This window comes from Schistocerca cancellata, chromosome 1, assembly GCF_023864275.1.
Source record: "Schistocerca cancellata isolate TAMUIC-IGC-003103 chromosome 1, iqSchCanc2.1, whole genome shotgun sequence".
In the NCBI taxonomy this organism is placed as follows: Eukaryota; Metazoa; Arthropoda; class Insecta; order Orthoptera; family Acrididae; genus Schistocerca; species Schistocerca cancellata.
In genome coordinates this window covers 1,131,681,932-1,131,706,770 of record NC_064626.1, presented here as the reverse complement: position 1 = coordinate 1,131,706,770, position 24,839 = coordinate 1,131,681,932, and the positions used below count along the sequence as shown (strand labels likewise).

Here is a 24,839-nt window from a genome sequence, read left to right as displayed (position 1 = left end):
CTATAACGTAGTAAACTTTTATGTAATTAAAACTGCGCAAATATCTTATTACTGAACAAGCAGCGCTATTGAGTGCAGGAAATGCACAGGCCTGCTTTTCGGGTACTTACGTCAGAATCTGCTCCTTTGTCGGCTCCGGGGCACGTAAACGAGACGTACTCGTGACATCGCTTGTGGACCACGAAGCTGCATACTGCAACAAACAATACAACACAAATAACCACACGACACAGAACACAAGACCACATGCGTTTGAATACATACGAGCGCTGCTACCGCACGGTTTGCCATCGTCGATATCCGTCTTCTCTCATCCCTAAGCAACTATAATGCACACATTACAGTATTGTGCGAAAGGAAGAAGCAAACGTCAAACTACCGAGGAAAGAAAAAAATTGACGCAAACTTGATACGGCTCCAGAATGAGATTTTCACTCTGCAGCGGAGTGTGCGCTGATATGAAACTTCCTGGCAGATTAAAACTGTGTACCGGACCGAGACTCGAACTCGGAACCTTTGCCTTTCGCGGGCAAGTGATCTACCAACTGAGCTACCCGAGTCGAGTCTCGGTACGGCACACAGCTTTAATCTGCCAGGAAGTTTGATACGGCTCAACTAAAATACAAAATAATCACGACAATCTGCCTGACGTTCAAAACACACACACACCCACACACACACACACACACACACACACACACACACAAACACAAACACACACACAAGCAACAGGTGAATTGTATTATGTGCAGAACAAGCATGTAATGGTGCTAGAATATCCTGGGTGTTCCTGTACAACAAGGTCTATTTTCTGTTAGTCACTGGGAAAAATGTGGCAAAAGGTACGGTTTACGGTACTATATATGAAGGTTTCTTCCTATTCTGCAGACGGATGTAGCGTGAGAAAATGACTGTACGCCTTTGTGAGAACCGTTACCTTCCTCATTTATCTGTACGATCTCTATGCGATTCATACTTGGTGGACTAAAGAATGTTGGTAGTTTCTGCGCTTGAATTTTTCTAAGCAGAGATGTACGCCTTCTTACTTAAAATGTCGACTAGTTTTAATATTACAGTAATTCTGTTACGCTCTCTCGCCATCCAAACAAACCTGTGACCGAACTGAATTAAATACACTCAAATGCAATGAAATGAGTCGCCTGATAGGAGATGAAACCAAAGAACATAGAGTGCTATGAAGTTTTATCACTGCAAACTGTTTGGATTAGAGATGGGTCGTCCGCGAACTAACGGGTCCAAAGGCACGGTTCATCAAGATGAAGGGAACGAGCGATGAACGAATTCTAAGGAACGGTATCTCATAGTTCAATTCGGTCGCGGCTCTCTACTTATAGTTCCTGGGAACGGGAAACGGTCGGTCTCGTTCCCGCAACGGCACGTCGGCCGGTCTTGTTCCAGCCTCGGTCCCGTTCCCATCTGTCTCGGTCTCGCTGGGCCGGACTCTCCCTCCTTCGCGTGGCCACTCGTCGCAGTTGCACTGCCGACTGCTCATAGTTCAGTATAGAGCTGTTCGTTTTGTTCACTGCGCACGCCCATTCTAGATCTGTTTCATACCTGTTTTGAACTCTGAACTTCTGGTTCTTTTCGTTTTCTATTCAGCGCCATGGCTGGTACTTAAAATGTATTTTATAATTACGTAAATTACATAAAATTATGTGGTATGTAATAATACATATTTTCGGGTAACAAAACGGCATATCAGCTTACTTCACTATTTTGATAAACAGCAGGAGAAATACTTGTAAAAAGGCAAGACTTTTTATTAAACATGCAAAGGAAGTCGGAACGACACACACGAGTGGCCATTTTCCGTCTTTTTTTGATCCAAGGTAAAAGAGCATGGTCATTGTTATGGAAGGCGGACCGACTTATACAACCGAACGAAGTCCGCGTTCCATAATCGAGAGTCTGGTGCCACATTTTGTAAAGAGAGTATGATAACTTCTATAATATTATTTGAGTGGTACAGGGTGGCGCACGAAAACTCGGCCCCGAGTACTAGACTGCTCAGTATCGCCTACCAATCGTTATCTATTGTTTCGAAGTTGTTGTTTACATTAGCTTATTTGTTATTCCTTCACTGCCTAATTATTACACCGAGCGAGGTGGCGCAGTGGCTAGCACACTGGACTCGCATTCGGGAGGACGACGGTTCAAACCCGCCTCCGGTCATCCTGATTTAGGTTTTCCGTGATTTCCCTAAATAGTTTCAGGCAAATGTCGGGATGGTTCCTTTGAAAGGGCACGGCCGATTTCCTTCCCAATCCTTCCATAATCCGAGCTTGTGCTCAGTCTCTAATGACCTCGTTGTCGACGGGACGTTAAACACTAATTTCCTTCTCCTTCCTTCCTAATTATTACATGTTTATTCTGCTCGTAGCGGTCAACAAATCCTGCGTAATTGGCGAGCTGTCTGTACTCGGGGCCGGTTTTTCTTGCGCCACCTTATATTATTTCGCTGTGATCAGCCACATAACGCTACAGTTAGCTAAAGGAGAGGTTTTGCAGAAACACGAAAATTACAAGTGTGTGAGAATTCTGTTATGAATAAAAACTCTGTACTCCAGGGCGCAGGCAAGTGCCCCCCTCTTCAGCCACCTATGCTACTAATTTTCAATTTTTCATAAGAACCGTATACCAAGAACAAATGAACGGTGAACGAGTCAAAATGAACAGTTCCCAAAAAAAGAGCTATCACCAGTGAACTAGTTTCCAAGGATGAACGAGTTTGTTTATCTATAGTTCGGATATGTTAACCCTACAATGTATACTGAAAATTAGTGCCAGTCTCAACCGTTAGGCTATCTGAGCACGCCTTCAGGTCTGATTCGAAGTTCAATTCTCACAGATTTCCGAATAATAATACCAGATTTCTCCCACCGTTCAGGTGGGAATACCATTATTAAATTTTACTAAATGCACTGAAATAAAGTTCTTGTAAAATATGAGTATATTACGTATGTTTCATGTGGCTGACAGAGTAAGTCACATCAGACGAACAGCGTTCGCTTGCATCGCTGCAACACTGCACTAGCCATGCACCTAGCCAAAGAACTTCGTATCTAAAGCCATTGGCATATGGACCTGCTTTCGCACGTCAACGATGAGCCTGCAAAGTTCAACAACATCTTGCTGAATGCTCAGAAACGATGCTACTTCCTCTTGTGGTATGTGTGCCTCAACGTGGTACATGCGATCGCAGCGCGCTCTAGCGGCAGTAGTCGGCTGTATCTGGGGCTAGCAGATAACACTGTTTGCCAAACTGACGGGTGTAAAATACGTTAGCTCTACTAAAACGCAAATTTCCTCCCTTGTCCATGTGCTAGTCATGTTTTTCTCTCTGTAGTACACATAAGTAAAAACCTCAACATCCATCAACAATGCTGTAAGGTGAAATAAGAACATCGGCTTATAAAAGTTCCATTATAAATAGCGCGATAGAAGTTTATAATAGTTCTCCACACAAGATCAGTTATTTCATCATTCTCACTTTTCAGTAAACCTCTAAGGTCATTCTTAATTTACAACACGTGAAATACAAAAATAGAAACAAGAAAGCGTAAAATATCGCACTGCAAGTAGACCAAGTTGTCTTGTAGATAAAGCCAATCGAAGAAATTAACTCCTCAGAAAGAGCGCACTTACATTTACGTAACATCGAATATCATAGAATATACTTCTATTAAACTAAAAATAAAATATCTGCACCTATTACAAAACGCGAAGGTTAGCAAAAAAATTTTTTTCAGTGAGATGCGAACCACCAAAATATCACCTGTTAAGTAGCAATTCTGTGTCTACTCATTGCGCTACGCCAACCGTAGATTAATTACAACCATACTTTGTATCCTATCATCTGAAAGCTTTAATCCTAGATACGTTATTAACTTACATTTAATTATAACAAACTGCATTACGAACAATGCGTTTTTGATGGATCCTCAATGTGCCACTGCCTTGAAACGGCATACTATCATAAAACATAATAAGAAGTTACAATAATTCTTTAACCACCAATATGACGTTTCCCGTTATTTTATTACAACAGATAGTACAGTTAACAACAGGTTTTCGAGAGATTCGCAATTTGCTGGTGATTAGAAACGGCACATCTGGGCTTCAACTGAACGTCAATAATTATGGTTGTTAATATTGTGGCTTTATTTTCATTGGCTATAGGCCTATTTCGGCTCAAAGGCCATATTCAAGCACGCTGCAACATATAGTAGGTATTTAGGTCATATATCTGTGAATTTTCGTAATAAATAATTATTTTGTACATTTGGCGTAAGACTTACTTCCATATTACGTAGTTGACACTCTTGCTTGGTGTGTTTTTAAGCAATGCATAGGCGGAATTATAAATTGCTCGATAAGTAATGCCTCAGTAGTGGAATTTTTCTTTGACATCTTGGGTTGTCGGGTGTTCTGCCGGATATCAGCGTCGTACTTGCACGATATTTCGGTCACGTAGCTCTTGACCTTCATCAGGTGCGACCTGAGACTGCTCCTCGAGTGGACCTGGGAACACCTAGAACCGCAGCGGACGGAAAACGGAGCAGCATTTTTTTTTTTTTTTTGTGTGTGTAACGTGGTGTTCTACAGTTCCTTCGGCTTTGCCGAATCTACGTGTATTTGTATGGTTTGGTTTGTTGTTCTCTGTGATTAAATTTTTATTTACAAAAACAAAATCGTAGGCTTTGGAGGGCATGGTCGGTAACAATAAGGCCTTGCGGCCCCCGACCATCCTCGATTTTTGAGGCGTGGGTTCTGTGCACTGGGTGCAGCGGGTGCTGCTTCCCACTGCTTTCCTTTTGTGAGGTTGTGCACGGAACAGCAACGCTCCAGCAGGTCGCAGGGAATGGGCGCGGACCACAGAGGAAGCGCCTGCAGCCGTTGGTGGAGGGGGAAGGCCATAGGCGTAAATACTGGACCAGGTCCACTCGAGGAGCAGTCTCAGGTCGCACCTGATGAAGGTCACGAGCTACGTGACCGAAATATCGTGCAAGTACGACGCTGATATCCGGCAGAACACCCGACAACCCAAGATGTCGTTAGATCGCCGGGAAAGCCTGAAGAGTTACATCGAATTTTTCTTTGTTGGCCAGTATCGTTAAGATCTTGTTAACATTTTGTAAGTTTGACAGCTTCGAGTTATGTCAGCGATGTTACATGGTTACAGATTTGTTTTTATAAATCTATGGAGTTGTGTGATAGTAAAATCTTTGCAGCTGTATATTGGTGTTAGTTTTATGAAATTATCCGTTGTCAATCATTTCAAGAAAATTATCAAAATAGTTTTTATGTTTTAAATCGGTTTGTTCGTTTAAAATTTTTTCTGGATATTTGCGGGTGTGTATATAGATTTATATCTCTTCCAGAAAGTTCAATATTGGGCCTTTTGGTGTTATGTGGAGAATTTGCATCGAATTTACAATCTGGTCTATGTCGCGATTTTCAGTTTTTACATGGTTAAATAATGTAGATGGGTTTTTGTCACTTTTTCTGGTATATTCTCGGTATCTAATTTGGAAATTTCTGCCTGTTTGGCCTATATAGATTTTTTCCGCAGTCATTACAATTAATTTTGTATACGCTAGGGTATGAATGCACTGGTAGTTTCGTATTTCCGGAGTTAATTTGTCTCTTTAGGTTGTGTGCAGTGCGGTATGCAAATCTGTAACCATGTAACATCGCTGACCTAACTCGAAGCTGTCAAACTTACAAAATGTTAACAAGATCTTAACGATACTGGCCAACAAAGAAAAAGTCCACTGCTGAGACATTACTTAGCGAGTAGTTTATAATTTCGCCCGTGCTTTGCTTAAAAACACACCAAGTAAGATATCTGACAGCAAGAGCGTCAACGACGTGATATGGAAGTAAGTCTTACGCCAAATCTACAAAATAATTATTTATTACGAAAATTCACAGATACATGGCCTCAATACCGTACTATATGTTGCAGAGTGCTTGAAAATGGCCTTTAAGTTGAAATAGGCCTATAGCCAATGAAAATAAAGTCACAATAATAACAACTGCTACACAAAGCAGCGTTTTGGCTTTATGTACACATAATACGACGCTGCAGGCCCAGAAGAATTTAATATAATTATGGTGTCTCGCGACTCTGTACCGAACAGAAATGGCGTCGGGTGACGCAGCTGGCGTTCTTCCATCTCACGTTCAGAATATCCGACATACTATATATTGCTCTGCATGTTCGGAAAGTCTTCCCAACATACTGATTTCAAGCTATAACGACAGGAACTCGGCACACTCAACGCTCAACATTGGAATGCGCCCCGTGTGACGACGGTTTAAACATCGTTGCAATTAAGAGCCTACACACGCGTCGACAGTCCGACCTACTTTTATTGTTAGGCTGTCGGTTGGGTACGAACGAACGACACCCCCACCCTAGACCAGGACTTAAAACCAACAAACTGTGCCGCGTACAATGATGTCGTGCCAATCGCTCGACAAAAGATCGTCTTTTGTCACCGCAGGATTAAATGCTATTCTAATATACATGATACAGTGCGAGGCGGACGAAACTTTAATGACAGAGTTTCTGGAGAAATTTAAAGACGGCAGTTGTTTGTGGGAAACGTCTGGAGTATAGCAATAGAGACATAATAAATGAAGCGACTGTTTCATTTTTAACAAATCCATAATGGTTTAATGTGGCACGTAGAGAGAGTAAAATATATACTGTATATTTTATGAATAAAAGTCGGTTGCCTTCTGTTCTTCGGTAACCGAAACATGGACAGTAGGTGGACTTTTATTCATAAAACAAATTTGTATTATTAGTAGAAATGTTTAAAAAATACAGCTTATATCTAATCCTTGAGATGTTAAGAGCGAAGTGTAGGACTATGTCTCTTCTTTTTTTATGCTTGTAACAGTTGCTAAAAGATTCATTTCCTATGTATCTATTGTTCTATTTATTAGATGATGTACGGCATTTGCAGCCTTTCTTCCTCTGGTTTGCAATGAGTTTCTTAAACTTACAGGGAACATCTTTTATGCTACATAAATAAAGTTTACATGAATATCATTTGTTTTATTTATTAGATTTACCACGATGTATTTACTCAGCAACTATAAATCGTGTTGCATGTTTCGGGACGTATTTTAGCTAATAATCGTGGGGATATAACTGCACAGAATTTGAGGTCCTCGTAACTTCTGTCAGTGGTTAGAAACCGCACTATAGCTAACATTGTCCCCTCGAAGCTTACAGCCTCTCTCACGACTATTCTTTTTCGTTAAGGATGATTTGATGACGTTCAGCAGCTCCGAGAAGTATGAGTCATTCATTAGTACATAATTACGAAAATCATCGCTCCCAGCTCCTTAAGTAACAGAGCGTGGGTGAATTTCTTTCTTTGCATTAACCTGCAGTTTTCCCTCGGCTTTTTCAACCTTGTTACCTCTAAGCCGCCCATGGCAAATCCCAGTTTCTGTTCCTGTGCAAAAACAAGCGGCATCTCGTCGAATACAACCTCTTTGAACAATGAGCAACCAGCGACAGGAAAAGGGCGGCGCTGTAATCGCCGAGTAAATTCGGTCAGGATGTGCGTAAGTTTCCACGAAATTTGTTGGTCTGTTGGTCTGTCGCTTGTTGGAGCGTTTGTAGGGCCCTTATCCTTGTGGGTGAGCGTGGCATAGCGTATGTTGCTCGTGTCAATATCAAACCGAAAAGCGGCCTCTAGAGTGTCAATAATGTCATGCTATTTACTGAATGCGGGATCCAGACAGCGAAGTGATATTGCGCAAACTACATATCAAATGTCGGAGGTACCAATATGGCGGATAGGGACGCTACCTATTAGGCGTACTTGGTCCCTGGGTCGGAAAGAAAAGAGGAAGCGTAGATGAATGAATGGTCTAAGAAAAGAGGGAAACCTGAACATGAAAATTTACTGACTTTATGATAAAGAGGACCAAAGGGTTATTGGAATTTTCTGAGGATGGACGCTCGCTCATTTGATGTACTTCTACAAATGGTCACATTAATAATTACGAGAAAGACCACTCAGCTGCCAGACTCCGCTTCTGCAGCTCAGAGCCTGACAGTCACGTTACGTTATTTGGCTACAATAATTTCAACTGAAGACCTAAACTTCCGAAGTACAACACCACTAGTCAAAAAGCCTAATAGTGATGGAAGAGTGCACAGCTATTACAGAAAGCTTCAAACATTACATAAATACAATTAAAGACGTATACATGCGTTTTATCTTCAAATTGTGGTTAGATTTAAATTAGAAGGTATCTCTCGACTTTGCAAAACGTTGGTGGTATCAGTATTGCCAACGTGTTTTTGTACCAGAAGATCAGCTCCAGCTTCGCTTTTCGTTCGCATCCCGTAAATACTCCGCAACGAATTTAACTTTCTTACTTACTTACTGTGTCTTACTCGTTTCCGGATATATTTCCCTATATTTCGTCAACTGATGGTAGCCTATTCCTCGGTTTTCCTCTGACAGTTACTACATTCATTAAATTTTACGCAACAACGAAGCTGACAAATCCCTATCTACTTCCAATGAACGTACGTTCGGAACTGCGCGACCGCTACGGTCGCAAGTTCGAATTCTGCCTCGGGCATGGATGTGTGTGATGTCATTAGGTTAGTTAGGTTTAAGTAGTTCTAAGTTCTAGGGGACTGATTACCTCAGAAATTAAGTCCCATAGTGCTCAGAGTTTGAACCATTTTTGAACGTACGTTCAGCAGATTTTTGTAGCAATTTCCACAATTCGGTTTACAACAAATGGCGCGACATAAACGGTCTGGCAGGCGGGATTGAGCAGTCAAAGATATGCGGTACTATCCAGAGACTACATACATTAGCAGAACTAGTTGGCGTAATTATAGTTCAAAAGGCTCTGAGCACTGTGGGACTTAACATCTGAGGTCCTGAGTCCCCTAGACATAGAACTACTTAAACCTGACTAACCTAAGGCCATCACACACATCTATGCCCGAGGCAGGATTCTAACCTGCGACCGTAGCAGTCGCGCAGTTCCGGACTGAAGCGCCTAGAACTGCTCGACCGCAGCGGCCGGCCTGGCGTAATTAAAATCCAGTCTCAGTAGAGGCGTCAATATGTTGTTCAACATACGCTGCACAGCCGTCAATCTTACCCATAGACGGTCAATAATATTGCAAGATCAAAAATCTTGCACGATATTATTGTCTCTCAAGGATTCGCCAGGATATATTTATTTACTCATTTATTTTTTTACTCTTCACAATTACAGCCTGTTATCCGGGAAGCTAAAATAGGCCATATAATTAACATTTTCGTGAACCGTAATAAATATGTATATTAATTCATTTATTCCTGGTATTGATCAAAAACAAATGGTGATATTACAAAAAACTGACAGTACAATTACTCTATCACTACAAAACTACAATAAAACCTGTTAACCAATAATCCCGTCTGTAATGACCTCTATGCCGATGGGACGTTAAACCCTACTCTACCTTCCTTCCATCTTTCCTTCAGCCAGTTAGCCAGCTACTGATTCTATAGTTAGTACTACAGAATCTGCTCTGGTTCAAAAATGGCTCTGAGTACTAAGGGACTTAACATCTATGGTCATCAGTCCCCTAGAACTTAGAACTACTTAAACCTAACTAACCTAAGGACAGCACACAACACCCAGCCATCACGAGGCAGAGAAAATCCCTGACCCCGCCGGGAATCGAACCCGGGAACCCGGGCGTGTGAAGCGAGAACGCTACCGCACGACCACGAGATGCGGGCGAATCTGCTCTGCTTTTGTGTAATCATCAGAGCGCATTTGACTGCAGATGATCGTCACGGCTACTCGATCCGCCCTCATATAAGCGTGTCGCCTGCTTGATTCCTTTGGCGTGGGGCACGTCACTAGCGTTTCCACTACAACAAGCGATTGTAACGTGTTGGAACCCACACTTCCTTTATCACTAGCACCAATCCAATCTCAATTCTTGAACAAGCATTTCACTGAGTGGTCGCCAACCGCAGCTGTGCCAACTGCAGCTGGCCTCTTTCCATCTGTAGAGAAACCTCGTATAGCAGGGTTGGCAGCACGCTGAGGTGAGGTTGATTGCCTCGTGAAGTCTTCCTCGACCTTCCTGGATACTGTGGCTGCAGTGTCGTCCAAGATGCACCAGGTCCATTCGCTCCACATTGCTGCTTAGGGAGCCTACATCCTTAATGCTTGGTGGCAATTATGCGCTGCGTCTTTGTAGATCCCTGTGTCCCACAATGTGTGCTCTTGAGCGCCCACGCTGCCACTGGCGCAACTATCATTAACCTGAAAGGTCCCGAGTTCGAGTCTCGGTCGGGCACACAGTTTTAATCTGCCAGGAAGTTTCATATCAGCGCAGACTCCGCTGCAGAGTGAAAATCTCATTCTGGAAACATCCCCCAGGCTGTGGCTAAGCCATGTCTCCGCTATATCCTTTCTTTCAGGAGTGCTAGTTCTGCAAGGTTCGCAGGAGAGCTTCTGTAAAGTTTGGAAGGTAGGAGACGAGGTACTGGCAGAAATAAAGCTGTGATTACCGGGCGTGAGTCGTGCTTCGGTAGCTCAGTTGGTAGAGCACATTCTGGTATCATTAACCTGTCTTCCGCTTTTGTACAGGTTACGTAGATATGGGCCATGACCGGTGCACTAATGTATCAGGCACCTCCTTGATATAGGAAGAAATTCGCAGGTTCCCCTGCCTGTACGTTAATTAATTTTGCCACAGTTAGAAATCGACCTTGTGTTAACTTCTTCGCATAGGCCTCAGTGCCAAGTATCCTTTGTAACTCCATTTGAATGTCTTTATTTAACCAGTCAATGAGAATATTCCTAGAATTACTAAGAGTGCATCATTCGGAGTAATGCAGTAGGAGCACTCCTCGATGAAATCTTCTGACTAATGTATCTGGCTTCACAAGGTGCAATCTACGAACTCAAACGCTCGCACCATATTCTACGACTGAAGCTAATGCCGAGTGGTGGTATGCTTAGATTGTTTTCAAAGGAAGCAGAAATTGCTTATTTGCGATAGTTACAATTTTCTGCGAGCCTCCTCTATACGATGTGCAAAATTACGACATTCGTCCAGGAGCACTGGATATCTCCTTATCACGCTTCTTGTGGTCGTTGTATTATTAAATTTTACTTTAGGGCTCCTTGCTAGGTTCCCTTTCAGCAGCAGGTGCGTAGTTCTGTAAGGTGCTGATGAAAATTTGACACTTAGACTCCATCCTTCTAGTTCATTGCATTTGCCTTCTATCATTCTTCTGGAATTACCGCTTACTACGAACAACACGTTATCTCCAAACGTTAGCAGGCCGCTTACGATACGGCTCTCATATAACTTCTGTAGTATGGGCTGTAAATCTTACATTCAAAACTTTGGATCACACAGTGATATGGTCTTCGTCATTTACTTTCCTGGGCATATTTTAGATGAGTGTCTCCAGCGGCGATAGTTTCTCAGACAGTTGTGTAGCACCTCAGGACACTCAAACTCACTAAGGCCAGAGTAGATTATCGGAAGCGCTAGTAATATCTATCATTATTGCTAGAGTGTAAATAGAATAAATGTCTGCCGCTAGTGAGGTCGCATTATTAATTGCATCTTCAATTGTGTTGCCTCTTCCAAATCTGTACTGGTGAGAGTCATCCCGTGTAGCAACCTATGATCTTGTAACCTCATGCATACTGGTTTTTCTAATACAGGATGAGTCAAAAAGGACTTTACAACTTTGGAATGATATAGAAATTTATTGAGATAACTTACAGACTCGGTAGATGTGTTATTTTGTAGCAAACAACCTCAGGTTCCATATAAAAGTGTCAAGTGTCATTTTCGTTCGATGTGATGCGGTGAACATCCCACCGGTAATCAGTTTCTTCCCACACTCGTTGCAGGAAATCGGGTGGAACTTCTGTAGCGGCAGCGCAGATTCGATTTTTCAGGTCGGCTAAACTGCTTGCTAGGGGAGGAACATACACACGGTCTTTAATGACACCACAGAGAAAATCTGTGGAGAGAGGCGGTCATGTGAATGGCCCTTCAAGGCGAATCCACCTACTTAGGAAGCGATTATCGAGGAATCCTCGAGTTTCCACGAGGCAATGTGGTGATGAACGGTCTTTCTGGTAATAAACTATCCCATCTCCGTTACCTTCATCGATCGATAGCGGTATTAAAAAAGTTTTCAAGCATATCCAGACACACAATACAATTGATAGTTTTCTCCATAAAGAGGAAAGGGCCCTACGCTTTCAATTTGCTGCGGGCGCAAAACACATTAACTTTGATGCTGTCGCGAACGTTTCGACGGTTGCATGTGGATTTTGGCTGCCCCATATTCTCAGTTGTGGGTGTTCACCATGCCGCTGATATGAAATGTTGACTCATCGCTGAAGATTACTTTGGTTAGGAACCTCTCGTCGTCTTCTATTCGATGTAACGTTTCCGCCCAGAATTCCCCACGAGCAATCTTATGTGAACACTAATGTGCTGTGCCATTGTGAATTTATATGGTTTCAAATGCAAATGTCTACGCAGGACTCACCAAACAGTCTTTTGTGGTTTTGTGGAATGCCAGTCCCGCGAGACACTTTGATTTTTGTGGAATGCGGACAAAGACCTGTTCGACATAATCATCAATACGCGAACGACCTGGTGCTATATCGTGTCGCAGTGAATAACTCTTCTCAACAAAGTTAGTGTGCCAGGAATAAATCGTAGGTCTGCTTTAAGTTTTTTTAGTGTATTCGGACCGAAATTTACACCGAACATTTGTCGCAGAGTTCGTATCGTGAAAACAAAACACACACAGTTCACACTCCGCAACAGTGACAGCAGCCATTTTAGCTTTGCACTACACAGGCGCTCCTGGGGGCGGAATTGGGTACTGTTGCACTACGTGAATCAAACTTGAGGTTGTCTGCTACAAAATGACACATATACAGGTTTTGTAAGTTACCTCAATAAATTTATGTATTATTCCAAAATTGTAAAGCCCTTTTAGACTCCGCCTGTATATTAACGACAACAAACTCGTCTCTAGGATTTAAGTATCGTTGGATCCTTGTCCTGCCCTTTACTAATAATCAGCACTACAGCATTCTTTCATAGACTAATTTGTATGACTATGGCAACGTAGTATTGAGACAAGTGCAAAATGTGTGTGTTAGTGTGTGCCAGTCAGTCAACTGAATATTACACAGTAAAGAGCCAAAGAAACAGGTACCCCTGCCTAATATCGTGTAGGGCCACAGTGAGCATGCAGAAGTGCCGAAAAACGACGTGCCATGGTCTCTACTAATGGCTGAAGTATAGCTGAAGCAAATTGACACCATGAATCCTGCAAGGCCGTTCATAAATCGGTAAGAGTACGAGGGGAGTGGAGATCTCTTCTGAATAGCCCGTTGCAAAGCATCCCAGATATGCTCAATACTGTTCACTCTGGGGAGGCTGGTGGCCAGCGGAAAGCTTTGTGTCGTGCAGTCATCAAGGGTACACGACCAGGCTTTCGGCTCTGAAAGCCTTGCCTTTCAGCTGTGCTGTAGTAGTCGCCTTGATTCAGTTCTTTGTCCTTTCGGAGTCTTAGAAAATGGCTAACGATGTGACCCTCCCTACTCGTAATCACTGATTTCATCAATATTTATGGTAGATGCAAGGCTTGGCCACGAAATAAAAACGACAGGAGTGGGAGTTCCCTATGTCAAAGCAGTTAGAAAAAAAATAGCATTTTCGGCGCGCGTCAGGAGAGGCATCAGCCATTTATGTGAGCGTAGTTTCCAGCCAGCGGTTTGTGCTGTGGAAAAATTACTACAGTCGTTGGATCGAGTACGTACGCGGAAACAATTTGTTTGTATTATTTTCAGTTTTTACGTTCTTGTAATGCAAATAAACCGAAATGAGGGTCAATACATTGTGTTTATTAATATTTTCATAAGAGGCATGAAAAGGAAACGCACAGGAAAATTTCGGATTGCAAAATCAGTTTCCAAGAAAGATTTTTACTTCCTTACAGTGTTAACGAGGAACATTTCAAAAAGGGGTTGTAATTAAAGTGCCCAGGACTTAGTAATACGTTATTTTCAAACTTCCTGGCAGATTAAAAGAGATAGGAGATGAGGTACTGGCAGAAGTAAAGCTGTGATGACGGGGCGTGAGTCGTGCTTGGGTAGCTCAGTTGGTAGAGCACTTGCCCGCGAAAGGCAAAGGTCCCGAGTTCGAGTCTCGGTCGGGCACACAGTTTTACTCTGCCAGGAAGTTTCATATCAGCGCACACTCCGCTGCAGAGTGAAAATCTCATTCACGTTATTTTCATTTTAACCTTGTAGAATACTGTATCACCTAATGAAGACAAAATCACCAGCTACCCTCGCCAACATCTGGCGAAACTTCGTATTGTGCGTGGTTTGCTGCCAAACTGTGTGATGAGAGAGAGAATCTTTTTGAATGTAAAACAGGATTGTCTAGAGTCTTCAAAAATGCGGCGTTTATAACATGCGCTGAATGCTGAGAAAATTATTGGTACCCCCTTTTTACGAGGAATATTACCTAGCACGTTTAAATCATCAAATGTAGAATAGTAACAGTATCTAATTTCATATAAGAAGTTCTCGCGCACGCATTACAATCCGCTCACGAAAATTTATTTTCAATCGCAAATTTTCCTTTGCCTTTTCGTGCCTTTTATCAAAATACTAGTAAACGCAATTATTTCGGTATACTTGAGGTGTAAGTAACGTAAAAACTGAATATTAAAAACAAGTTTCCGCTTAAGGACTCGACCCCACGAATCTAGGACTGCCGTTCTGTAGTCATTGCGCTGCGTCAACCGTGACTGGAAAGTGCGCTGATGCCACATCCGACCAGCGCCAAAAATTCGATTTTTTCTAAACGCTTGACGCTTGGCCACATGGAGTTTACACTTCTGTCACTTTCTAGTCAATCCCTGCATTTGTCGCAAGTTTGTGCGAAAGAACCCTTGTAAGAAATGGTATCTCAGTCTTTCAAGTGTATCAAAAAATGGAAAATCCAGGATGGTTTTTCCATTGTTTGATTTTTGCCTGACGGCTTGTCTTCGATCCTAACGCTATGCTGTTTTTCTTTGTAACTACTTTCTTTTACATCGCTATACTCTATGTCCATCCTTCTTTCTTTTCTTTCCTGTGTTTCTCTTGTTGTCTTGAAAGTGTATGTTTTACAAGATCAGGTACTCAGCTCCACTAAAGAAGGGAAGAATCCATAAGCGCAACAAGGCTTTTATCACAATTCTTATCAACCATCCCACAACGCTTCATCTCAGATCACACATTTTTATGGATTATTTACATGCAGCTGTTTCACCTGGACAAACAGAAAACGCGTAAGTAACCAGATTTGCATCCCAGTTCATAGCCTCTCATAACTGGGTTCATTGAATTGTAGTGCTTTTCAGATGTTCTACCTTTGAAGTGCACCATACTTTAATCTATACCCGTCACTAATCTGCATCTGCAACTCATGAATTTTGCAACAAGCTGATCTGTTAGTTGTCAATCACTTATAGCTTATCTGTACTAAAAGCCTGTATTGAATCTTGGCAAAGTAGCCTCGTCAATCACATGCAAATAACAACGTATTTGAGAGAAACAGTCACGAGGCGTACCGCAGGACTGTTAGAAAACAATTTCTAACCGATAAATCTACATATTTCTCGTTTGCTTACAGGCGGGAACCCTCTTCTTTCCTACTCGCGTACCAGCATCCTGCAGGACTGGCGGTGTACCTGTCACAACTTTTCTCTTATATCAATCTCTCTGCGCGGATATAGTTTCCTCTTCATCACCCAAATCGCTTCTAGCATCAAATAAAAATGATTCTGGCGGTATTTACCAGCACAGACTGGTGATACAATACGGCTGGCATGATCCGTACGTGAAATGCCGTACGATGATAGAAGAACGCTCCCGATGGAACCCATATAGTTTACTCTCACTTGTGCTTTCGTGTGGTGAAGTGTGGTGCTGTCCACTTCAAAGATCCCACGGCGTGCTAAGTCCTTTCGGGAAGAAGGAAGTTAGAATTTGACAACTACGTGCAAAAAACACGTGTTTTATTTAACAATGTGAACTGAAGCCGCGTCTTTTTAAAGTCAGAAGTAAAGATTATCCCAACAGGAACAGACGTGATACAACATTAAACGAAATACGCTTTACGTTAAAAGCTTGAAGGCTGTAGGGAACCGTGGAGAAAAGTAAATAAAAACACCGCTTTCACAATAGTGCCGAGAAATAGTTGTCACTGAGACCTCTAAGCTAAGTAGTGCCCGTAGCAAGGATGTTTACATACCAAAAATATTTTTTTGGCAGACTTCGATGCAACGGTTCCAACTGCAATCTTAGAAAAACCGACAATTTTTTCGGCAAAAGTAATTGCTTGTTGCATCGCAGTGTGCGGATTCGTTAATTTATGTTGTACAAAATCTACTACGAAACGCGATTATAGTCCCTCACCCTCGTCCTCTAAAAGAAGTTATTTTTTGAAGAAAAAGACTGTCTACTCATCCATTTTGTCACCCATAATGAACGTTTTCTTTTCGTGTTGTTCACTCACACGGTATTTAATGAAACTGACGCAGGAAAGGTAAGCATTGCTTATTTCCTTTTAGCACTCGACGCTATGACAGCTTGATTTCTGTGCGTGCAGTCTAATGTGGCGCGTCTAACCACCCGGGACTTTTCCCTTTCGCTTTGTTACGCGTAAATGGGATCTAACTGGCATCACTGTGCCGGAGGGAATGTCTTCCACAATAAACTGAAGTACCTCTTCTTCAGCTAATATTTGCCTGAGAGCCTTACTTCTGACTACAGAGGCGAGTGTCACTTGCTGAATTGTACTTCAGTCTTGAAATCACAATCACATACAAGCAGCAAGTAAGACCTGACGGTACTTACTGTAACGTCTGAGCTCTGCAACTTTTACTTATGAACAATAGCAGACTTTCGATGTATAAATACCAAAAAGCTCATTCAGCTTTCTTATTATTCGCTCGATAATGTACTGGGGCAAACCTTCAAAAGGAAGAAAATGTTCGCCGCACAGAAGCGTGCAGTGAGAATAATACGTGGTGGATGCTCTACACGTTCTAGTAGACAGTTCTTTAACCTTAGATTATTAAAACCTCGTAAAATTTACGATTTCACTTGGTATATCTTCAGGGTTTCCGCCAATCTGGACATATAAGCGACACGTACTCTTGAATACCTTCATGACAATCATTGTTGTTAACAATGGATCAATTGTTTATAACCTGACTCCAACGGTTTGCTGACACTGGTGCTCTTGTCGTAAATATTACGAATTTTTAGTAATAGTGCGCCTGATTACTCATAGTCGTATATTTGTTCAATTGCTTGGAATTTATCGTATTGTAGCATGTTAGGTTAAGTATCAAGTAGTCACAGTTAAAAGACAATTTACATCACTTCGGCTTTCTTCAGTGTTTATCTCGTCTGTTGCTACTGGAATCAGCACAATATGGATGGTGCAGAACTTGGTTTTGACACAAACTTACTGGGTGATTTGAATGTAGAACTTCACGTGAGCAGTAGTAGAACGTACAACAACGTCAAGAGAGAGAAAAGTATGCTCATTTTGTCCTTCGAGAAAACGAAGACTGACGACATATTGTCATCACTTCTCCAGGGGAAATTGTGCAGAACACCGAGCTAGGTCTTGCTTACATTGTAATAATGGTGTCTAAAGCTCAAGACTATTTATTTCATGTGTGAAATACTCTTTGAGTTAACTATTATAATAATAATAGTTTGTAACCAGTGCGTGGCACAAATTGCAGGGTGTTTCAAAATGAACATACCGGTTTTAAGGTGTTGTAGCATTTATTACGTTCAACTTACAATTGTAAATAATACACCAAATGACAGAACAACTCAAAAAGTTTTGCTTGTATACCTGTGCGCAATGGGAAGAGTATGGAACGACAAAGAGTGACTGAAAAGCGTGTTGAACGAGTGCGAGTCTTTCACGCTTAGCCCCAAGAAATATCCCCGCGGAAAGTTTATGGGCCTTTCTTTTTCGGTGAATCAACTGTAAATGATGTTTCTTATCTGGATGTGTTAACAGCTATGGCCCGTGTCTCAATGGGAAGAGGCTGAAGAACACATCTTTATTTGGGAGCAAGGTGGTGCGCCACCTCACTGGCATAACTCAGTACGCGACTGGTTAAACGACGTTGTACCCGACCAGTGGACTGGGCGCAAGGGGCCGCTTGACACAGCATATTGTGCATGACCTCCAAGTTCACACACGATCTGACGCGATCACGTGTGTGCGCCTCCGATACCAGCAGATCTACCTCACTTTAGCAACAGTGTTATTGCAACAGTTACTCCTGACACATTGATCAAGGTTTCGGAACAACTCGCCTATGGACTACGTGTGATCGGTGTTCACAATGAATAATTGTAAGAAAAACTCTTTGTGTTTCTCTTTCATTTAGTGTATTATTTATAATTGTAAGGTGAATGTAATATGTCCTACAAAGCCTTAAAACCCGTATAATCAATTTGAAACACCCTGTATTATGGCTGCTTTTCCAATAACATTTCGACAGTAAAATTGTCTTTATAGGTTATAAAGCAGGACTTCTTGTACTTTATTGTATGTAACATACCACTGGGGATCTAATAATTTTTTTAACTGGCGTTTGAACTTCGTTTGAATAAAATTTGGAGTAGTAAAATTTACGATGGTCTAGTACAAACGTAACATTTCCTCCCCTCTGGCAGCAGGCGGGAAGTATGAAAAGGCCCAATTCGTGAATGGTGTTTACTTTTTTACCTATGTGTGCACCTCATTTTCTGAGGCCAAGATTGGGGACCAGCCCAGCATATTTGCCTATACGATCGTGAGATACCGCCTGAGACCACTCTCAAGCTGACCAGTGTAATAGAAAAAAAATGGCTCTGAGCACTATGGGACTTAACATCTATGGTTATCAGTCCCCTAGAACTTAGAACTACTTAAACCTAACTAACCTAAGGACATCACACACATCCATGCCCGAGGCAGGATTAGAACCTGCGACCGTAGCAGTCGCGCGGCTCCGGACTGAGCGCCTAAAACAGCTAGACCACCGCGGCCGGCAGTGTAATAGACCAGAATACCTGTATCCCTGCGTGTTAAGACGAGCAGTTTGGTGCTTGTATGTACCATCAGGGTACAAAGCGATATGGAAATTGAAGACACGTGGGTGGGAAGCTAGAGAGATAAACAGAAGAGAAAAATGGTTTAGAACGCTTGGTACATTAAATAAGGGTTTCTAAATCAATTTTTCGATGCGACTGAAACAAACAGTTTGCAATATGTGAGTTACCAGTTTTGACTTCATATGCTGAAATTTTGGTCTTTGAATGCCATCATCCAAAAGTAAGGACGTCTTAGTAACTGATGAAGCAATGTCTGATGGGAGCTATTAGGAAAGACAGGAGACTAAAAACTGGATAAGAGAACAGACTCTAGTGGCAGTGTAATTACGCCTGTAATGGAACTAAACTGGAGTTTGGGAGTGAGGGAGCGAGGGTGTGACATGTAGCCACTAGTATGGACGGTAGAACGGATCACTTGAGTCCTTTGTTGGATTCCAAGAGACAAAGATTATGACCTAATGGGAAGTGAAACTGACGGAAAAAAAAAATTTCAACACCAAGAAGGTGTTACGCGACATAAACGGAAGTTGGTAAGTGTTTCTGCATCTAAAAGATGATGTCTATTCCAATTTCGCCCCAGTCACATAAAAGCGGCGCTATTAGTGTCGTAGAAGGATGCAAATCAGGTTTCCTTTAAACACACCTTGTAACGGCCGTGTGCGTTAATTATTTTTGAGTTTGGACGTGGTGAGAAGAAGTTAGTCAAGAATGTCTTTAGCGACAAAGATGCCATTATCAATACGCCACTGAGTTTGAACTAGGTCGAGTAACAGGGCTACAAGAAGCTGAATGTTCCTACTGCGATACTGCAGAAATACGTATTGAAGGAAGACTTGGCAGGAGCGTAGCCACTGTACATGATTGTTGGCAGCGGCGGTCACGAGAACGTACGGTCGCTAGAAGACCGGGCTCCGGACGGCCACGTGGCACTACTGAGAGGGAAGACCATCGTTTTCGGCTTATGGTTCTGGCACATCGTACTGCATCTGCAGCACCAAAGTGAGCAGCAGTTGGCATCACAATGGCACAACGAACTGTTGCAAATCGGTTACTTCAAGGACAGCTCCGAGCCAAAAGCCCTGCAGTCTGCATTCAACTGACGCCAAACCACCACCATTTGCGACTTCAGTGGTGTCAAGCGAGAGATCACTGGAGGGCAGAGCTGTTGTGTTTTCTGACGAAACCTGGTTCTGCCACGGTGCCAGAGATGGCCGTGTGTTGTTAGGAGCAGGGTAACTGAAGGTCTGCAACCAACCTATCTGCGTGCTAGACACACTGGACCTACACCTAGAGTTATGGTGCGGTTTCGTATGACAGCAGGAGCACTATCGTAGTTATCACACGCACTCTTATTGAAAATTTGTAAGTCAGGCTGGTGATTCGACTTGTTGCGCTGCCATTCATGAACAGCATCCCAAAGGGTGTTTTCCAACAGGATAACGCTCGTCCACATACCTCGGTTGTAACCCAACATGCTGTACAAAGTGTCGACATGTTGCCTAGGCGTCTCTATCACCAGAACTGCCTCCAATCTAGCACATATGGGACACCATCGAACAACAACCCCAACGTCAACCAGAACCAGCATAAACTGTCCATATATTGACGACCTAGTGCAACAGACATGGAACTTCATCCCACAAACTGACATCCAGCACCTGTACAACACAATATATGCATGTTTTCACGCTTGCATTCAACATTCTGGCGATTATACCCGTTATTAATGTACCGGTATTTCACATTTGCAATAGCTTACCTTGCAATGCTAATCACTTCAGTATGTTACCTAGACAAATATGTTCCCGAAATTTCTTTACTCTACATGAACTATCTTTTGGTGTTGCGATTTTTTTCCGTCAATGTATTAAGTGGTTGGTTGGCTCATTTGGGCGAGGGAAGCAAACACCAAGGTCATCGGTCCAATGATGTAGGATGGCAGAAATCAAGGGAGAAGCAACACAACCAGCACAGTCCAGTCAAGGGGAAGGGATAAGAAAAGAGGGAAATGGAAGGAACCTGAGCCCCCTGTGGGTGGGGGGGGGGGGGGGGGGAGGTGCAGTGTATTCTAAAAAACGTGTATAGCTGAACAGCATAATGTGTCGGAACATTTACGGGATGCCTTTATGCGGCAATGAAAGCCAAATGGTTGACGATGAGGACGATGCAATAATGTTAACCAATAAAGCATGATCTACAAAAAAATGTTCAAATGTGTGTGAATTCGTAAGGGACCAAACTGCTGACATCAGTCCCTAGACTTACACACTACTTAAACTAACTTATGCTAAGAACAATACGAACTCCCATGCCCGAGGTAGGACTCGAACCTCCGGCGGGACAGGATCTACAGAATGTTTGGATTGCAGAAACCACAACAAAACATAACGCAATACATTGCCGAAAATGCTGTCAGACTCGTGAATGTGATTGGTGTCATATGATGTGCCTGACAACAAAAGAATGAACGCAGCTTAAGAACGTCCAAATTGACAGCAGTGGAGGTAGCTAGGTATAGTGATGACTGAGACAAGATCTTTAACACGAGGAAACTTTAATAGAAACTTTACTAACCACACACACGCAGCCGAAAATTATTTTTATAAAGTTAAACAGTCCAGCGTACAAACCGATGATGGACCAATTAAGTGCATTGCGGCGATGCTTAGACTAATAATACCAAACACTGCATGGACTCTTGTCATAAAAGTTTCACGCGCAGCTTACGGAAACAGAAAATAGTTAAAAAACATTACAGCATACGCTGGGAAGACGCCATAAGATAAATATAGGACACTGCTCTTATCTGTAGGTAGTATGAAGTTTTTTAATGTTACAGGGGAAGAAACCAGCTTCCCCTATCAAAAAACATCTCTCTTTCAACCTCTAATGTTGTCCGTTCTTCCTACTCTCCCCGACCTCTTATCTCAGCCATTTCACTTTATACGAGCTGTATTTGTCATTAACTTTCATTTTACTACCCCTTTTTACGGTTTCTTTTCTTAATTTCTTATCTTCTAGAAAATTAATTATTTGCCTGAACCTCTCTCATCTTGGCGCTCGAGTCTGCGACAGCCGGCCCCATCTGAGGAACAGATAAGGACTCCGCCCTCTGAACTTCTCCCTTTGTTTACAAGCTGCACAGGATTAGAGTCAGTCTTCCTTCGTATAAATATAAAGAACGTTAAAAAAGCATTCCATGTTTGGAAAGGTGAACCAAAACAACAAAAATGTCCACTAAAAATAGGATCCAAAATGCGCACTTTTTCATCTTCGCTACTTATCCCTTCTAGAGAGCCTACCTGTACTCCAAGCTTTTTGCTGTTATGAACAACTTACACAATGGAGTAAACAAATGAGGGCACATTCCTCTGTTTTGTCCATGAAGTGCTGTTGACAGGGGATAAACTGATTCCATATTTTTAGTTTTCCAGAAGGCTTTCGACACCGTTCCTCACAAGCGTCTTCTAACCAAACTGCGTGCCTACGGAGTATCGCCTCAGTTGTGCGACTGGATTCGTGATTTCCTATCAGAAAGGTCACAGTTCGTAGTAATAGACGGAAAATCATTGACTAATACAGAAGTAATAACCGGCGTTCCCAAAGGAAGTGTTATAGGACCTCTAGTGTTCCTGATCTATATTTACGACATAGGAGACAACCTGAGTAGCCGTCTTAGATTGTTTGCAGATGATGCTGTCATTTAACGTCTTGTAATGGCATCAGATGATCAAAACGACTTGCAAAATAATTTAGATAAGATATTTGTATGGTGCGAAAAATGGCAGTTGACCCTGAATAAGGAAAAGTGTGAAGTTATTCACATGAGTACTAAAAGAAATCAGCTAAATTTCGATTACGCCATAAGTCACACAAATCTGAAGGCTGTAAATTCAGCTAAATACTTAGGGATTACAATTAGAAACAACCTAAATTAGAACGATCACATAGATAATATTGTGCGTAGAGCAAACCAAAGACTGTGATTCATTGGCAGAACACTCAGAAGTGCAACAGGTCTACTAAAGGGACTGCTTACACCACGCTTATGCGCCTTATTCTGGAGTACTGCTGTGCGGTGTGGGATCCGCATCAGGTGGGGCTGACGGATGACATCGAAAAAGTACAAAGAAGGGCAGCTCGTTTTGTATTATCGCGAAATAGGGGACATAGTGTCACAGACATGACACATGAATTGCAGTGGCAGTCGTTAAAGAAAAGGCGTTTGTCGTTGCGACGGGATCTTCTCATGAAATTTCAATCACCAGTTTTCTCTTCCGCTTGCGAAAACATTCTGTTGGCACGCACCTACATAAGGGAGAAATGATCATCACGATAAAACAAGAGAAATCAGGGCTCGCACAGAAAAATTTAAGTGCTCGTTTTTTCCCGCGTGCCGTTCGAGAGTGGAACGGTGGAGAGACAGCATGAAGGCGGTTCATTGAACCCTCTGCCAGGCACTTTATTGTGAATAGCAGAGTAATCACGTAGATGTAGATGTGAATACAGCACCAGTTAATACCAGCTACCATTGTTACTATAAATAGTACTGGTAGTTCTGGTTAAACGCAGCGCATACTGTAGTTAGGATCAAAACCAGTTTGTGAAACGCTTTTATTCTATAGTATTATTTTTGCACTTTGCAAAGCCTATTATTCTAGCCCGCCGCTGTGACCGAGCGGTTCTAGGCGCTTCAGTCTGGAACTGCGCGACCGCTACGGTCGCAGGTTCGAATTCTGCCTCGGGCATGGATGTGTGTGATGTCCTTAGGATAGTTAGGTTTAAGTAGTTCTAAGTTCTAGGGGACTGATGACCTGAGATGTTAAGTCCCATAGTGCTCAGAGCCATTTGAACCTATAATTCTAAACTGTAAATGGTGGTCATGACCTTCAGTTACGCTCTGGCAAATGTCGGTCATTTCCCGTGTGCAATAATAGGCTTCCGTTATGCTGCTAAGTACTAGGATAAAACTCCTATGTAAAAGCATTTCACAAACTTACCACAACATGAACTGGTTCCACTAGAGCGAATATATCTTCTCCACTTAGCCAGAACTGTCAAATCTGTTTACAGTAACAACACTAACAGATGATTACTTCATGCTGTATCCAAGGATAATAACAGAGGAATGTATCCTCATTTGTTTACCGCACTCTGGCAGGTCGTTCTTAACAGCAAAGAGCTTGTGTTAAAAGAGTTGTGTATCATCAAGTTCATCTCGCTTTTCGCCGTGTAGGTCGGAGACAGATGTTGAGGTTCACTAACAAGTGCCTTCTTAGTGTTGCGCCACGGAACTAAATGCCGCAATAGTTAAATGGTTCTGTAATAACGTTTCCTAGCTAATTATCGTTGTCACGAGCGTTTTGTAATTTACACAGGGTGTATTTTTTACATGTACACAAAAATATTAGGGATCCCAGCAAGTAGAATGCATGTAGCCGCAGAAAGCTGTAAAACATTTATAGCTTCAAAACTTGTTCTCAACCTATTCAGTTATTTGCTGTCCTGTCGTCCTCAGCTGCGTTTAATAGTATACTATGTTAATAATTTTTACCTTTAAAACCGTCTAATTACAACTGAAT

General features: G+C 42.2%; 1 protein-coding gene across 3 annotated transcripts in view; it reads right to left on the bottom strand.

Moving 5' to 3' along the window:
* LOC126092668 (protein kinase C, brain isozyme-like) overlaps positions 1 to 24,839 on the bottom strand; it is a 166,864-nt gene that overhangs the window by 115,845 nt on the left and 26,180 nt on the right. For 2 of the 3 annotated variants that reach the window (XM_049908400.1, XM_049908408.1), the window contains exon 2: positions 111 to 193. The gene's annotated coding sequence lies outside the window, so the exon portion shown is untranslated. Of the gene's footprint in view, positions 1 to 110; positions 194 to 24,839 lie in introns of those variants that run through there. The other variant, XM_049908393.1, reaches the window with a different exon arrangement.